We start from the raw sequence: 14,519 nt of genomic DNA on the forward strand, positions 1-14,519 counted from the left end.
CCAGGTGCACATCACACTCCCCAGCCCCCTCCAGTCCCCTCTACCCGGTGCACATCACACTCCCCAGCCCCCTCCAGTCCCTCTACCTGGTGCACATCACACTGAGAATGTGTCCTGGGAGTCCTGGGGGAAAGCGCTTAGCAAGCTCTGGAGGAAACGTCCCATGCTTCTTTAGCAAGCGATGCTGCCCCAAACTGGTATCTTCTCTCTACGAATTTACCTTTTGGCCAAGCTCACCATTAGCTCCAATAGAGGTGTCTACTTGTTTGAGGGCAGGACATTTGGCTCAAAGTCAGCGTCCTCTCTTTCTAAAACAAAACTCGGTGCCATCGAGTCGATTCGGACTCACCTGTAGGACAGGGTAGAACTGCCCCTGTGGGTTCTGAGACGACCCTTCGACGGGAGCAGAAAATCTCTTCTTTGTTTCCCCGCTCACACCGGAAGTGGCAGCAAATGCAAGAAAGTTAAAACCTGGAACCTACGCATCTAAGAAAGAAAAAGAAGTTGTCGTTATTGTAAATCTGTTGTTTTTATTTAAGAACATGATTTTTTTTTCCCGGAAAAACTATTGTTTTTGCCTTGACTTCTCCTTTGAAGTTAATTTTTATGGTAATGAGCACAATCTAATCAAATATCTTTGGAAGAATGCCTAAGAAACTAAGCATGTTGGCAGTCTTTGCTGAAGGGAACTGGGTGGCAGCCGGCAGGAAGGAGGCAGACATTTTACTATATTTTGAATTTTAAAAACATGTCATAATCCGTGAGAGTTGGGCTGGAAACTGCGGGCTCAGTAGGTGAAAACCACCCGTTTCCCCGTGGGAGAAAATCATGGTGTTCTACTCCCATTACAAATTACAGGGTGAGTAGAAAGATGTTTTGAGAATGATGATGGCAACAAACGTACAAACGTGCTTGACACCGTGGATGGATGTATGGATGGTGATAAGAGTTGTATGAGCTCCAGTAAAATTATTTTTTTTTAAATAATGACAGTGTGGGGCAGTCTTCAGTAGGGTCCTTGAATGGTAGGGTAGCCCAGGTGCGGCCACCCACTACCTGTGAAGGGGTATAAGCTGGGTATGGTGGTCAGCATGCTGGCAGTCTGTCGGGAAGGCAGATCTGCAGGGTGGGGGTGTGGGATTAGCTTTTTACAGCACCGCAACCGTACGTGGGTCTGGCTCCTGAGCTTGGGTGCAGGAGGGAGCGTCTGGAGTGGGTCGGATGCGGAACTGTGGGGCACAGCTGGGCAGAGGGCACGGTATAAAGTCCTGAGAGCCAGCTTGGCAGGGGAGAGAGAGCAGTGATGCCCGGCAGCTGGCCCAGAGCAGTGACCGGGACAAGTATTTAATGGGAAACGCAGAGGGCCGAGAGCTCTGAGTGAAGGCCGACTCAGCCTCTGAGCTCCGAGCAGTACAGACCCCGAGAAGGATGGCTAATGGAGGGTGTGTGGGATGGGGGGGGCGGGGGTGGACATCACGGATGACACCACATCGGCTGTCCTATGAAGTCTTAGAACATCTCTCAGGAATCTGAACATGTGAAAAGAGGGGAATGGGGGCCACAAAATAAAATGGGTTGCAATGTTAAAACAGGTGACATTAAAGAGAGTGTAGCATTATGTATGATTCTTGCAATTGTGTGTGTGTGTGTGTGTGTGTGTGTGTGTGTGAAATGATTGCCAAATAAAAAGTGGCTTGACTTGTTTTTCAATGAGAAGACCTGACAGTCAGTTGGATGAGCAGTGGGGTAAGCACGAAACAAACAAACAAGAATTGCAGTCTTGGAAGCCCGCAACTCTGCCCTATCTAGGGAAGCGCTCTGAGTCAGCCTCATCTTGGTGGCAGTCAGTTTGGAGGGTGGATTTTTTAAAAAAGCAAAAAATAATACAGGTACATCATTTGAAAGTCACTCGTATTTGAAGGCAGTTCTTTATCCCCCACCATCTTACTTCCCAGTCTTTCTTCCACAGCATGAAACTGTGATCCCACCAGTTCAGCGCCTTGTCCTCGTGCTGACCCCCCGGGTGGCTGATGTCTGCTATCATTCGGTGTCATTGAGTCCGCTCCAATCCCACCCCCCTGTGTAACAGAACAAACTGTTGCCCATTTCTGTGGGGCTGTTGAAGCCCATGGTTGCAACTACTGTGGCCGTGGCCTTCCTCCTTTGGGGTGACCCTCTGCTCTACCAAGCATGATGTCCTTCTTCAGGGATGGATCCCAAATACATGAGACAATGTGTCCAGCGCACCTGAGACAACTGCTCTTTGTCCTCACTTCTCAGGAGCACTCGGGCTGAACTTCTGCAAATGCCTTCTTCATTTCTCTTTGCACTCTTGCTCTTCCACCAGTTTTAGAGCCTGGCGACTGCCCCCCATGGGTGGTACTTTCTAATGTTGTCCTTGCAAGCTATGGCCGCCTACTTCCTTTTTGTCCATCTCTACGGTAGCAGAGCATATCGCAGTTTGGTTATGTGTTGTATATGTTTTTGTGGTTTGTTTGGTTTGGTTTGACAAACAACCAATGTAGGTATCATGAATGGGTTAACCAAGCTGTTCTATAATCTGTGTATTTCCTATTTGCAGTGCTCTACTTTTCCTTCCCCTTGATTTGCCTACTTTCCTATAATATTTTATAATATTTGCTCAAGCAACCCCCAAAAAATCTTTTGCATGTCTAGCAACAATTTTTCCAAATATCCCAATGCATCCCATTACCCCCAGAATGTTTTTTTCATTCTGGCTACCATGAGATTATCCATCCCAGTTACTGGGTGAGCCCTGCAAAGTGATCTAGTCCCTTCCAAAGCGTCTCCTTCAGTCACACAAACCCTTCACTTCCACACTGTTACCAACTCAGTTACTACTTGGAGAAAAAGAAAATTTGATGTTATTGCTTCGCAGGCTATGTCCACTACTCCAGGAAAACCGAAATATTCCAGATGGTCTCCACTTGAAATCACTCTACTTCACAGGCAATTGGAGCTCAAGCAGGAAGCTACACTTCATTCACCACAAGAACACATTCGAATTCCACAAATTTGCTCAATTTGCAAACAAGCATTTATTTATGCGCCTAGTAGCACGTAGATGTGAAGTGTAAGATATGTTCACTGATAAGAAAGACTTTGCAATATGGCTCATCTAAGGAACATGGAGATGAAACAAAGCTAATAATTAACATCGCGACAAAAGTGTTTTCTCTTTCCATTTTTTATGGGTACCTGTTTGCATCTTACAGGTCTCTGCAAAATACTCTCCTTCTGATTCTTGTCTTCTCTTGCTTCCCCCTATTATCCTGTATATGATGCATCATGTTAACATCCCATTGAATAATTTAGCTATTTCATAATTTTTTTTCAGTTTGCTCCTTTTGCCTCCAAAACATATTTGTTGTCTGGCTTCTTTCAAGTTACTTAATCTCATCATAGCTTAAATTCCTCATTTGTAAAATTAAAGTATTAGTAAAGGTTATCTTATACATTAATTGTGAACTTTAAATGAGAAGATCAAGATGAGACATTTAGCCCAGTTCCCAGCACTTGGTAAACAGCCAATAAATATTAGCCATTGTCTCTATATGAGAATTAGTATTCATCATCATCATCATTTTGTTTGGTTATGGAAAGGGTAATCCTCCAGAAACTTCTTTTTAATTCCCCAGATTTTTTAACAAATCATTTTATTGGGGGCTCCCTGCTCTGTTCCCATGGTTGCTCTGCTGCACACCTTTAGTGGTTTGCCTCGGTGTTGCGGTGTCAGTCCGGGCCAGTCCCGACACTGAGTCTCCAGTGTTGTCCCCCATAGGGCCCTGGGCCAGCAAGGGACAGAGTGTCTCGTAGTGGGATCAGCCATATGGTCCACTCTGTGCATTGGCTCTTCAGAGCGGGGATATCGTCCTCCAGGCCTGGTGGGCCAGGATGTGCTCCACTCTCCCCTTCCCCTGCCATAATCATTTTCAAAACATTTTCTTCCTACTTGAGCCCTTGGTATCAGCTCATCCTCCCCACCCCACCCTCATGAACCCTTGATAATTTATATATTTTTTTTCATGTATGAGCCTCTAATAAAACAGTTAAAAACAAACAAAAATAATAGAGTTAACAGTCTCAGGGGAAAAAAAGCTTTCAGCTTGGATACTCTTTTCCTCTCGTTGTGGGAGATTTTCTTGTACTACTTCTCTGGTCATTTTTTCATCTCTGTTGTCTTTGTTCTGTGTTTTCTACTTCTTTACTGGTTGCTATGCATCCTGTATTGACCCTCTAGTTTTTAGAATCATTTCTCTCCAATCTCTGTCTTCTCATAATATATCCTAACAAATTTCACCATCTTTATCTTCTAAACCATCTTCTGACTTATTCATTTCCGCTGCTGTGTTTCTAGTGCCCCACAGCATTTCCTGCCCTCTGATGCTTCCTGTGCCATCGCCTGTCTTTCTTGCTCAATGGATATAGTATGTGCTCATCTCCCTGGGGAATGCTAATGATTGTAGTTGGTTAGTTGTTTAATCTGCTGCTTCTCTAGTCTTAATTTTCTCGGAATTCAATTTTCTCTGATTCTCATTTGCCACTGCTTTTGCTGTTGTTTTCTATCCCTGTATCATTCACGATGGTGGCTTTCTGCTGCTCAGTCTTGGCTCTTAGTTCATTTTTAAGATTTCTCTGTGTGAGGAATGAAGGTCTCTAAGCAGCACAAATAGTAAAGCTTGATGGCATGTGGGTTTGCCATCTGTGGAATTGTCTCAATGGCAGCTAACACCAGACAGTCATGGAGATTTGGATGGTTGGAAGCCACCCATGAGTGCTGAGGAAGAAAGGCCTGATGATCTTCCTCCATAAAGATTACAGCAAGGAAACTCTGTGGAGCTCACTTCTACTCTGACCTATAGGGTGTCTCCATAGGACTCAATAGCATGGATTTGAGTTCTTTTAATTTTTGATTTTTCACGTGCGAGGGAAGCGGTTGTCAATTGCTGGACTTCACTCCAAGATGATGAGCATTTTTCCTGGGAAAATGCTCAGGTTTTTGTCTCGGGAGTCACGGTCATGGATCTGCCCATCACTACCTGGGTGCGATGTGGCATGGATGGTGCGGGGAGAATGTAAAAGAGGCTTTTGAGCCCTCAGAGGCCAGGATGGAAAAAGAGCGAGAGCTAAGAGTCCCTGCAGTGTAGTGAATTATTTTAATATGACCCTTCTCGTCATGGTTTTGTGACTTCCACAGAATGATTGGGGCTGGCTATGGCCAATGTGTGGCCCCAAAAAAGATTGGACAAGCTGCGAATAATGCAGGTAACATTGTGTGGAGTTTTGTCTGGGTGGGACCACGCAGATAAGGTATATGAAATCCTAAGGACAAGCTGCGAATAATGCAGGTAACATTGTGTGGAGTTTTGTCTGGGTGGGACCACGCAGATAAGGTATATGAAACCCTAACTGTGGGATTGGTCAGTTTTGCTGTCTCACTAGGTTTAGAGAGAGCCAATCCCAGAAGTCGAAAGAGGGGAACTCAGTCCTATCAGAAGATCCAGGAGTGGAACATGTCCTATAGACTAAGGGTCCCCTCACAGAGAATCTTCTCAACTCAGGAGACAGGGCTGTATCACTGGAGAGGACATGAGAAATGGCAATAGCTGTGGCAGAGAAATGGCGGCAACAGAACCGGAAGACCAGCACGCGGTGGCTGCCGTGGGCTTCCTGGTCCAGCGGTCAAGAAAATGAAGTGCCTTGGGACAGGAAGCTTGCTGGTTGAGTGGGGTGCCACTCTGTAGAGCTAAAGAGTTTTTAAGCATTTACCTGAGCAGAGCAGAGGCCAGGCCAAGAGTGAGGCAAGCAGCAGAAGCTGAGAAGAAGCTGTGTGTGATAGTTAGATAACCTGTTGTCAATTTGAGACTTCAGATTGAAGGGGTGGAGCTTAGCCTGTCAATCAGGTCGTAGCTTGATGACCTCATTTGGAGGTGCTAAGGAGACAAGAAGCTTGCTGGAGGTGGCACACATGCTCACTCCCTGAGAGACTCTCTAGTGACATGGGGCTATACTGATGCAGAGAGCCCTGGACCTGGAGGAGCCATGTGGAGACCCACACCAGCACTGAGATGCTTCCACTGTCACTGGACCTACAAGACTATCCACTCAGTGGTCTGTGATCTTCCTGCATTCAGCATCATTGCATGTGTTTTGTGAGCCTGAAGAAGACTTTATGGATTGGTATCAGACATATGGGCTAATATCAGGCTTAGGGACTTGATCTGGACTGGGCTGGGGTGTTTTCTCAAAATTCAATTGCTCTTGTATATCAAGCTCTTTCTTACACACATATGCGTGTCTATGAATTTGTTTCTCTGGTCTACCCGGACTAGCACACTGTGTTAATTGAAAGATTGTGTTCTGAATAGTTTGGGTACTTCCCAGTGGATCCTGATCTTGCATTGCATCTTGTTACTTCCCAAGAGAAGCCCCATCACGGTGAGTATTGTCTGTGAGATTTGGGTGGCTGTTGCAATGAGTTATCAAACTCAGAGGAGGCATGGACTGCTGTAAGGGTGCGGCTGGTATCAGAATTTCTTTGAAAGACTGGAGAGAAGAGGCATGTCTGACCCTTACCTCCTATCAATCAGCCTCGGGCCCATGCTGATCTTGTTTCTCCCTCTTCCCCTTGTGAAACTAGATGAGGTCTGACGCCACCCCATTTTTCACAGTCCCATGGTTCAATCTGTAGAATTGAATCCCTCTCTTTTCCAGTATTTAGCCTGGTGCTTCCCTTTCCCTCCACTGCACAAAGTTTCCCCACATCAGAATCCTTTGGGGCGTCTAGTTTCTCCAGAGAATACACCATTTTTTCAGCTGTGACATGACTGTGTGAGATTGCAGAGCCAATTGGAGTTCTATCCACCCAGTAAGTAGACTTTCCATTGATTCCTCTTTCCATCATGAAGCCTCATTACCAGTCTCCTCAAGGCCTGGGGCAACCGAGATGACTTGGACTTGGAGGGGTGGTGGGGAGGGGTCAGTTTATTGAATCCAACTGGATTTTCATCAACCCTCCTATCACTTCCTCCCCTTCCACAGTCAGTCCAGGTACCACCGTGTTTATCTGGAATCTCTATAGGAAGGCGAAACAATTCTGGGAGCAAGGAAAACACAAAACTCATCATTTATCCTGCAACACAGAAACCCTCAGACACTAAAAACCAACTCATGCTAATCTCATGTGTGTCAGAGTAGATTTGTGCTCTGCCAGGTTTCCAATGACTTATTTCTCAGAAGCTGATCACCATGACCAGGCACCAAATGAATCTCCCAAACCAGACTCCCGGAGCCCAGACTGCTTCTAGGAGATCCTCACAAGACCCATCTATATTCTCCTGGGATGAAGCTGTTGAATGTTTTGGTCACAACAAAGCAAGATAAACCTGGGTCCGGGTAGGATTAGGGACTCCTTCAGACAATGCTTTTGTCGCAAAAGATCCCCAAACACTCCTTGTCATACTTGGGGGAAGAAAGCATGACAGCTACGTAGACTTTCCTTGAGTTTCTCCATATACTAGACCCGTTTTCCTTTTTTACTACACCCCACAAATTATCCCAATATTCTAGGAGGTGGGGGGAAATTGATTCTGCTCTAACTCTCTCTCTCTCTCTCTCTCTCTCACACACACACACACACACACACACACACACACACAAACGGTTAAACAAACAAGTGAGGGCATACTTTCTACAAAGAGCACAATGAAAACAAATCAGAAGAATTTCAGGAGTATTGATCGGGGTAAAGGGAAGGAAATCCAGGGCTGAAATTTCCTGGAAGAGAGCATTTAGCCCACAGGGTCTTACACTTGCAACACAGATGTAGGGCCCCGTGATGGAACCCGGAGTGCACAGCGTCAGTTGATGGGAGAAATGGACACCTGCGATTGTATGTTGGGTAGCGTCTCAGAGCACATGAATAGGTTGACATTTTGCTAATCAAAAAAGAGTCGGAGATAGTAAACACCTTTAAAAATCTAAAAACATTCCAGAAGAACATTTTAAACAGCATCCCCATCTTAACAAGGAACAATGAAAATATAGCATGCTGTTGACTCAGTGCCATTGAGCCATTTATGACTTATGGCGACCCTGTAGGATGGAAAGAATTGCCCCGGGGGATTGTGAGGCTGTAACTCTTTCTCACTGCCATCGAGTCAATGCTGACTCATAGCAACCCACTGTGGGTGCCCAAGACTGTAACTGTTTACAGGAGTAGAAATCCCAGTCTTTCTCTAAAGGAGCTGCTGACGCTTTAGAACTGCTGACTATATGCACCACAGCCCAACACATAACCACTACAACACCAGAGCTCTGGCACAGTGCTATAGCTAGGCTTGCTTTCTACCAGGTACCCTTTTCAAAACAGTTTGTGTTTTGAGCAGGGCTGTCTATTTATATAACTTGCTTCCCAGAGGCCCCATCATGAAGCAGGAATTGAGAGGCTGAGAGCTTTGGTGCTGAGCAGGCATCAGGAAATGTTAAGAAGCCCTGCTGGGCAAGGAGGGCAGCATCAAGGGCAGGGCTAACAGGAGAGAGCAGGCCCAGAGTGCACAGCCCTTGCCTTGTGGCCACAACATTGAACTTTGTCATCTCCTTCCTCGTTAGGGTTGCCCTGGGTCAGGTCAAGCCACATCTCGGTGCAGCAGCTACACGCTCCGCTGTCACTGCTAACTTTGCAGGAGTGACTCTTGCTTTTCATGACCCAGAATCAGTGGCAGGGGAGGGAAGTGCAACTATCAGAGGAGTGGCAGGCAGCTCCCACTGGTCACTGGTTAGAGCCCTTGGGCTGGTTGCTGTTGCCAGGGGAGGAGGTCGGGTGGTCCTCTCACCAGTGTCCACAAGGGCACCTTTAGAAGTGTGCTTTGCTCCCGCCCTGCTCCACCTGCTGGGTCCAGAGTCGCAAGCTGGGGGAGGGGAGTGTTCATGGAGACCTCGGCAGGGAAGCACCACCCCTCCCCTGTGCCTCCAGTTGAGTCTATGTAGGCATGGTGTGTCCTGGGAACTTCCCTGAGCAGCAGACTTCCTTCTGCTGATGGCACGGCTCCTGCAGCTCATCCTAAGTGCTTTTCCTTGTGGTTCTTGGCACCTGTGCAGATACTGAAAAGTTGAATCCTGACGCTAAAGTCCTGGGCTGGGCGCCCCACGCCACAGTGATCAAGAATAACAGTGGTTCCAGCGTGGGTCGGCCGTGGCTCTCCGTGAACCCTGTAGCAGCCTGGGATGATCAAGTCCAGACCCAGACCCAGACAGATAGAGTCTCTAGACACAGACTGACTTGTAATCTTTTGCGCTTTTTAAAAGAAACACTTAAGATAAATAACCTAGTAGAAAGACGGATAAATGATATGTATTGTCAGTTCACCAACACAAATAACAGATAGCTAATAAAATATGAGACAGAGCCCCAGTAAAATGATTTAAAATATGCATATATATGAGACGGCATTTTAACATACTGCCAGCATTTGAGTGTGGTTACAACATTCTTTGTTATATGAGTATAGAGTGGCGTACTAAAATTTCCCCAAAATCTCATATTCGCACTGGTTTTTCCAAAGCCAACAAATGCCTTTCCCCTGAACAATCAGTCATCTTATTTCCCCCTTTAGAATTGCACATTGAGATAGGGCCCTACTTGGAGATAAAAATGAGCTGAGAAGAGTCCAAATAGATTGACATCTTTAGTTCCACTGCCTGTTTTCTTTGACTCCTATTATTCGTGGTGTGATTTATTTTTGGTATTGAGTTCATGCGAATTTCTCTGGCTGTCAATGTAATTACTGATGTCATTTGACATTGAAGGTTTTAGATGGTCTTAATTAGCATTTCTATATTTGAAATCAGGATAATATCACAATTAAAACTAAAGTTTCAAAAGTTAAAAAGTGCAGGTTAGCACTCCACATATCCCTTTCTTACCAACATTTCAGATACAACTGCCATTGCTAGCTTCTCTCGGGAGTGGTGTTCAAATGATTCCAGTATTCCAGAACGAATCGTTTGGTCTGTGCTCTTCCCTAGAAAGGATAGTAGAAACCAGCAGAACTTTAAAATGCCAGCACGTGAAGTCTTGACAAGGAAGTGTCATTCATTCACCTGCACATTGTATCTCCTTCTTACTATCAGCTTACTTGAGGAGGGGGCCACAAAGAATCAGAGTTCTCTCTCATCCACATGCCACGTCCCTGATGGTACCCAAACCCAGCAGAGCTATTTTAAGACCTTTGTCGACCAGAGTCATCTTACCTTTGAAGCACCGCCATGTTCTTACCAACTCTACTATGATGCACCCATATCATAGACAGTTATTGATAGCTATTTTATCTCAGGCATTGCTATAGATACTTGAAATATAGGCGTGAACAAAGTGAAAACCCCATTTTTGTTCTAACTTTATTTTTCTGTAATTTACATAAAGCTAAGGAGAAGCTGGGTGGAAATGAATCTGGTATCATTGAAGGGTTCCACGGTGTTCTGTGAGAATCTCCCATTCATCCGGCAAGGTTCCACTACGCCAGAGTAACTAATAACCCTAAAAGTCTGAGTTGTCTAACGTAACAGGTAATCCCTGACTCATACCACATGCCCAGGGCAGGCTGGTGAGGCGCTCCTGTCCATGCCGTCACCCAGAAGCCCAGACCTGAGGAGGCGCACTGCCTTACAGCTGCCCCCGGGAGAACATAAGACTTTGCACTGTCTCCACATGTTTCTGACCTCCTACTAAGCTCATGGGCACTTGCTGAAACTTAATCACATTGTTTCTGTTGTCAGATGTCATGGTGCCAGTTCCGACGCCTAACCACAACAGAACCGACACTGCCCGGTCCTGGCTACCCTCACCATGGTCGCTCTGGGGAGTTCAAGAGGGGTGCACGCGGTGACTGCGGCAATGGACTGACGCCGAAGAACCATGGTGTGTATGACACAGGATCAGACGGTGCTTCCTTCTGTCGTGCTTATGGTCGCTGTGTCCCTAGAGTTGGAACTGACTCCGTGCCACCGTGGCAACCCCTCCCTCCGAGGGTCTTCCTCTTTTTCACTGCCTTCTCCTTTACCCAGCGTGATGCCCTCTCCCAGGAACTGGCCTCTCCTGGTCCTAGACCAAGGTAGATGAGCGGAAGTCTTGTACCTTGTGTTCTAGGTAGCGTTCTAGCTATACGTCTTCCAGGATATATTGCTAGTCCCAAGGCCTGCCCTAATTGTAGGGGAACTTGGAAAGGGAGGAGAGCGCTGGGGAGGCTTGCGAGCAGTAAAAATCCGTGCGACGACACAGTTTTGGTGTTCGTTGGTTTTTATTTGGTGGCTTTCTTTTTATATTTTAATGACACTGCATGTTTTTTTTCAAGTCTCAAAATTTGAATGGAGAATAAGTAAGCTGTGAACACTGTGCCTATCATGATAATGAATTACATTGACTGAACACTGATTAGATGCTAGACACTGTTTGGGATGCTACATAGGTGTGCCTAAACATGCCACTCACTTGTTTTCCATAACTCTATGAAATAGGTACTATTCTTGTGGGACAGCTGCAGCCATCACAGCTGGAATTGACAGCTAAGGAGACAAAGGCCCTGTAAAGGTATGTCCACTGTGCACGCAGACAGACACACAGCGCCACACAGGTGGGTGCTCATGCACACACATACCTCAGCACAGGAGTACACAAAAGCACAGTGCATCTCCACACAGGCACCCGGGCGAATATGTACCTGGATCCAGATACACACACCTCCACACAGGTGCACCTGCAGAAGGCTTGTCTGGACGCCTCCCATGCCCTCAAGCCAGTCTGGAGCTAGGGGCGGGGCAGGAAAAGAGAGGGCAGCAGGGATGGGCTCCAGAAAGATTTCTTTTCTCAGGATTCTCAGCTGGGAAGACACAGTCCGCAGATTGACCCCCTCAGAGGCGGCCAAGGCTTCTGGACTCTCTAAGCCAAAGAACCATGGCCAGTGTGGGAAGGCTGTCCCGCCTCCATCAGGTGGGGTGGTTCTGTTTGGCAACCATGTAATGTAGTGGCCAGTGCTGACCAGTCCACTGCTGACGGGGGTGGGGGTGGTGGGGGGTGGGGGGGAAGGTCCATGCTTACATCTTGGTGATGTGGAGCTTAGAGCTTGGGTCCTGGGCCCCACCCTCCTTGTTTACAGGAGCGAGTGGAGGGGCCCTAGCTAGTTCCCTCCCCTGGAGACCCCTGATTTGTCTACTCTGCCCCTGCAGGGCCCCACATGGCTTTCACAGCCTCGTCCAGTCACCCTGAGCCATTGCTTTCATCTGAGAGATCCTCTTCCATCATGGGCTATTGCTGTACACTTTTTAAAAATCCATAAGTCCATATTTCCCTCCCGTGGAGTCCTTTCATTGCCCCTCCCCAGCCCTCGACTTGGGACCTGTAGCTTATTTGTCGGGATTGCCAGAGGTGTCTGTCCATTTGTTCTCAGGTGGTCGTGTGGTTTTCTTTAAGAAAATGACTGGTGTCGATAAGAGATTAGAGCTCACAACACTTGCAACCCAGGAGCAGGAATGGGAAGAGAGATACCAGATGGGAGGGGCGAAGGGAGGAGGAGAGGGGGAAGGGGGAACCAATCACAATGATCGACACGCAACAACACACAACCCTCCAGGGGGGAAACCATGGGAAAAGGGAGACAGTAGTTGGTGTGAGACATGAAAATAATAATGGACTTTATTCTAATTAACAAATCATTCCTCTATCACAGTGGTCCTCAACCTTCCTAATGCTGCAACCCTTTAAAACAGTTCCTCATGTTGTGGTGACCCCATATGTGGGCGTATCTGTATGTGGGTGTATCTGTATGTGGGCAAACCCTCCTGGAGATGGATAGAGGATCAGTGTCTCGGATCCTAAGACCATCGGAAATATGATCTTAGGCGACCCCTGTAGAAGGATCGCTCGACCCCCAAAGGGGTCGTGACCCACAGGTTGAGAACTGCTGCTCTATCACATGGTGACATGCCAGAAATAAGCAAATAAATCAATGTAAGTCAACTCTTCAAAGTCACACAGCAAGTAAATGGCACCCCTAGAGTTTGTCCCCCTAGTTATGCTGATGTCAAGGCATTTAGGGACAATCAGTCCATGGGGCGTGTGCTGTTTCTCTTTTCTGCCCATGCCAGCACTTACGGTAACAATAGCGAATGTGGGGTGAAGAGAGGGTGGGAAAGCGAGACACTTCCTGCCTGTGTGAGTCCTGGTTGACTAGAGAAACAAATCCAGAGACACTCCACTCGTGTGTGGATAAGAAGGAGCTTTCTAAAAAGAGCAATTATATATTGAGAAAACATCCCAGCCCAGTCCAAATCAAATCCGTAAGTCCAGTTTTAGCCCATAGGTCTGATACCAGTCTATAAATTCCTCTTCAGACTCACGCAGCCATGCAATGATGCTGAGTGCAGGAAGGTCACAGGCCAGTGGGTGGAAAGTCTTCTGGATCCAGTGGTGGTGGAAGCATCTCAGCACTGGCATGGGCGTCGATGTGGCTCCTTCAGCTTTAGGGCTAGCTGGGATCACCATGGCTCCATCTGGCTTGTCTACAGGAATGTCTCCCAGAGAGAGTGTCTCCCGCCTACTGAGAGGAAGACAGGAGTTCCCAGAATCTTCAGGAGAAGGCCAGGCCCATACCAAGGCATCATTGGCTGTGGCCTGATTGACAGGCTAGACTCCACCCCTTCGCTCACGTTGACAGGAGATTATATCACCGCCACACTGCCCAATTCAAGAGCAGTCATGAGCAGTTCTCCTGTTCTCTGGCTATGCTGCTACCCAGCACAGTGCATTAAAGACATAAGAGAGATTGGGGGGAAAAAAAAGAAGTAGGCCTATCCCTGAAAAGTTTAAGATTGCAAGACCCACCTGAAAGGTCTGCATCTATCATGAATGTTCTCAAACCACATGTGTATAAATCACTCATAATGTGCATTCAGATGACCTATGAAATAGAAACATTCCGTAAATGGCCTCTCAAAATTGACCTTGCACCTGTAGAATGTGAAAAAAGAAAATGTAACTTCACTAAAAAACTATAAATTGGTAAATTGGCCTTGAGGCATAAATGAGTCTTAAACACCCTCCTTAATCTCTGACTTTTAAAAAGAGATGTAACACACTAATGTTTGATAGCTATGATATTGGCTGGCTATTAACAAATGACTCCACCTAAGAAAATCGCATAGAAACCCTCAATGAAAGAAAGCAGAGGAAAAAATCTCTCTCTCTAGACTCTAAAGAGCACTGGTGGTGTACTGGTTACACGTTGGGCTGCAATCTGCATGGTCAACAGTTTGAAACCACCCTGAGCTCCAAGGGAGAAAGACTGGGCTTTTCTACTCCCTTATACAAGGACAGTCTCGGAACCCCACAGGACATTGCTGAGCCAGCATTGACTGGTGGCAGTGAGTTTGGTTTCTTTTTGTTTTTGAAACTCTGATACTCCACAAAGATGTGTTCTGCCAGGTAAAAAAGCTTGGAGTCTGTC

At 46.6% G+C, this 14,519-nt stretch overlaps 1 long non-coding RNA gene across 1 annotated transcript in view; it reads left to right on the forward strand.

The window, feature by feature from the left end:
* The window catches only part of LOC123522263, a 24,858-nt gene extending 13,250 nt beyond the window's left edge, over window positions 1-11,608 (forward strand). Inside the window, exons 2-3 of the long non-coding RNA XR_006680533.1 lie at window positions 10,798-10,939; window positions 11,536-11,608. This is a non-coding gene — a long non-coding RNA (uncharacterized LOC123522263). The remainder of the gene's footprint in view (window positions 1-10,797; window positions 10,940-11,535) is intronic.
* Window positions 11,609-14,519: the final 2,911 nt, after the last annotated feature.

Source organism: Echinops telfairi, unplaced genomic scaffold, assembly GCF_000313985.2.
Source record: "Echinops telfairi isolate 266 unplaced genomic scaffold, ASM31398v2 ScPeMD7_4225;HRSCAF=4972, whole genome shotgun sequence".
In the NCBI taxonomy this organism is placed as follows: domain Eukaryota; kingdom Metazoa; phylum Chordata; class Mammalia; order Afrosoricida; family Tenrecidae; genus Echinops; species Echinops telfairi.